The sequence below is a fragment of the Colobus angolensis genome, unplaced genomic scaffold (genome assembly GCF_000951035.1).
Source record: "Colobus angolensis palliatus isolate OR3802 unplaced genomic scaffold, Cang.pa_1.0 Scaffold96, whole genome shotgun sequence".
Lineage (NCBI taxonomy): Eukaryota > Metazoa > Chordata > Mammalia > Primates > Cercopithecidae > Colobus > Colobus angolensis.
Genome location: NW_012123598.1, coordinates 1462906 through 1466330, shown reverse-complemented (window position 1 = coordinate 1466330; position 3425 = coordinate 1462906). Strand labels below are relative to the sequence as shown.

General features: G+C 60.7%; 1 protein-coding gene across 1 annotated transcript in view; it reads right to left on the bottom strand.

Moving 5' to 3' along the window:
• ZNF787 (zinc finger protein 787) overlaps positions 1–3425 on the bottom strand; it is a 48928-nt gene that overhangs the window by 44969 nt on the left and 534 nt on the right. The gene's annotated exons all lie outside the window — the stretch shown is intronic.

The following is a 3425-nucleotide window of genomic DNA, read 5'->3' as shown; positions in this document are numbered from 1 at the left end:
AAAAACAGAGTGGTTAGGGCTATGTCACACACCACAGCCAGGCTTCGACAAGCAGAGTGGCTGGGAGCAACGTCGCAGAGCCACAGCTTGGAGGCTGGAGTCACACCTGGGCCGGCAGGCTGCCAAAGGCAGTTTGTTTCCTTCTAACTCTTGGCCACTGGCATTTGTTCCCTTTAACGTCCACCACTGAGGATGGTCCTGTGCCCCCCAAGGGGATCCGTGTCTTACTCACCTCTACAACACCTACTACAGGTCCCCGTCAGCCCCACAGTGCATCCAGCGGACTGTGCACTTGAGGGCGGGCCTATTTCCAGCAAGGACCCCATGCACAGCAGCCTCAGGAATCCATGGCTCTGACCGGCCAGACCCTGGGCTGAGGCCAGGACAACTTCTGATGCCAGCATTATCCACTGCAAGGCCTGGCACCATGGAGGCCTCGAAACAGGGGGACCAGATGGGACCCCCATTTAGCACAAGAGAGACGTCCATACTCTATGAGCCCAAAGGGAGAAGGCTCAGGCCAAGGCAGAGACAGAACCAGGAAAACTTCACCGAAGACAGCCCCAGGTAGCCAGGTCCCCTGCAGGAACAGACGGGCCCTGGGCCGTCCCACCCGGGCTCAGAGCTTCGGCTGCTTTCTCCGCAGCTGTAAGGTGACAGCTCTGCGCTCCGGGGACAGGGCCACGGACACTGGTGGTGTGACTGTCGAACTCCACACCTCCCCTGCTCTCCCTGATGCTGGGTGAGTGAGGCCTCCCTGGGGCTGCACGGATCTCAGCACTCAACTTCCGAGCCGCTTCTGCTTCTCCTACTGTGCCGGGGTTCCCCTGAACCAGCCAGCAGCCCTGCACATAGGAGTCCTCATGGACAGTACACCCCACTGGGCAGGGAGTCCAGCGTCTCCAAGCCAACAACTAACACCTAGAGGACTTCGGAACAGCCTTTGTCCCCCCAGACCCCAACCTGGGGGCGGAAGGGGGCGGTCATGATGGTCAAGGGTCTGGGCTCTGGAATCACACACAGACTTGGCTTCTGAGGCTGCTGGGGGCCTTGGGCCAAGTGCCAAACGGAGCCTCCAACCCGAGCCTCCATCCCATCCCCCTAAAATGGGGGTGACTATCTCCATCCCAGAGCCTTGAGAATTTAGGACTGTGAGGACCAGGCACTAGGCCAGGTTCCTGCAAAGTGTGCACCAGCAAGTGTTGTCGAATCTGCAGTTTCTCACACCACAGAGGCCCCAGCGCCCAGCACAGTCCTCACTAGGCTGAGGGCCTCAGGATGCACCAGAGGATGCATGAACGAGGTTCGGAAAGGCCTGTGAGATATGTCTGAGGATGGGTGTCCTGAGAGCTGTGTAGACCTAGTAACAAAAGACTGCCCAGGCAGCCAGGAAGTTGCGGGTGGCCTTGAGCTGTGACTCCTGCCATTCCCTGCCCAGAGCCCACTGTCATCCTCCCTTAAGTAACAGGCTTCTGACGGCCAATCCCTCCTCTTTATCTTTCAAGACACACAACCTCCCCTCACCACACCCCCCTCCCTCAAGGCCAGAGCTCCCAAGACCACTCTGGCAAATCCCCCCACCCCTCTCCCCGGTGCAAATGGGTCTCAGCTGCTCTGGGACAAGGACTGTATGATTCCTGCCAGGCTGCCCAGCACAGAGCACCACTCTACCTTGCGCCTGCACAGAGGGGGACTTGAGATCCCCCTCTTCACCCAGGCTGGGCCAGGCACCTCGTCCGGCCCTCACAGGACAGTGCTGTGCCAAGACCATGTGTGACCTCATGCCCAGCACAGGGCCTGGCCTGTGCAGTTGCCTGGATGGATTTACGTTTACTCAGGGAATTATGAACTTGCTCTCCTTCTTAGACAACTGAAGGGAAATTGAACCTGGGAAAAGGGAAGTGACATGTCCGAGGTCACAGAAGTGGAAGAGACAGTACCAACGCCAGCGCTCGGGAACGCCCGGCTCCAGAGCCCTCTCCATCTACTTTACACCCGTCTGTTGAGGTCTGCGCTGGCTCTAAAACGCAAGCATTAAGAGCCTTCCCGCTGAGGTCAATACTATTATTACCACTTCCACTCTGTCCCGGTGGAAAGTAAGGCACTGAAGTTACTCGTCTAAGGCCACAAAGGTGAGTGGTGGGGCTGGGACTTGAACCCAGGCCTGCCTGGTCCCAGAGCTCTTGGGGAATACAACCCAGTGCCTTCATGCACTCTGGCAGGGCACCAGCAAGGGGCCAGGCCAGGTGACGAGCCCTTCCCATCCCTCAGCTCTGCTGAAGCCTGGATGGATGGATAAGACGTAAGATAAGCAAGCAGGAATCTGATCTGGATGTTCTTTGGGGCCGTGGCCGGAGGGCCACAGGGACTGCGCAGAGGCAGGCAGGTGAATGTCAGCAGCGTTTAGCCAAAGAGGCTTACAGTCTTACAGAGGAGCTAAGCCAGGATCAACGCAACTATGCTTCCCGGCGCTGGGACCAATCGGATCCCCAGACGGTTCCTAAGCACTGCCCAACATGGGGCCTGGGACCAGGTAACCGCAAAAAGCAAACCAAGTCATTCCTTCCCTAAAGCCCTGACCATCCCCCGGACTGGGTTGGGTCAAGATGCCTTCCCTGGCTCCCACAGTCCCCAGACCTCTGGATCAGGGGTCTGGTCACCTTGGGTGGCGACTCTGTCGCCGGGGTCTCAGTCTCTGCCTTCCACTCAGACTCCAGGCCCTTGTTCATCTCCCTGCTCCCTGCCTAGTGCACAGCGCAGGGCCTGGCACTGAAAAAGCTTCTGCCTCAACTCACTCGTGCCTTCTGTGTCTGTGGGTCACTTTTCTGTCCGACTCTGCAGGTCCCGGGGCACTCATCCACATGAATTGGGGTCAGCTCCCTGGACTGGAGGTCGGGGTGGGGTGTCGGGGGGCGGGGCTCCACTCTGATCCACTCGGCAGGGGGGAGGGAGGCCTCAGGAATCGCCACCGCGTCCAGACCCCGCCTTCGCCCTGCCCCGTGGGCCACGCGGTGGCTGACCTTGGCCCAGTCACTTCCCCCCCTGGGGACGCGCTTCCTCCCCGCCTGCCGCGCAAGGGCGAATGAATGGGCCTCCTGCCGGCCACAATCCCCGTAATTACCCGCCAGATCAAAGGCCATGAACAGCCCGCCCGGGGCAGCAACGGGACCCAGACTGACTCCAAAAGGGGAAGGAAGGGCTGGGGGGGCCGAGGGCTGAGACCGTGCCCTTGGGGCCGCAGTATCCGGCCAGGCCAGCCGGGCCCGCGCGGCCCCTTCCCCCACCTGGGCCTCAACTTCCCCCCGGAGTCGCCACCACTTCCGGCCACGACCGGCGGAGTTGGAACTTCGAGGGGGACCGGACAGCGGCCTCACCCCCGAGGGCCCGCAGGAGAAGGACCCCCACCGAGGCCCCGGCTCCCGCCC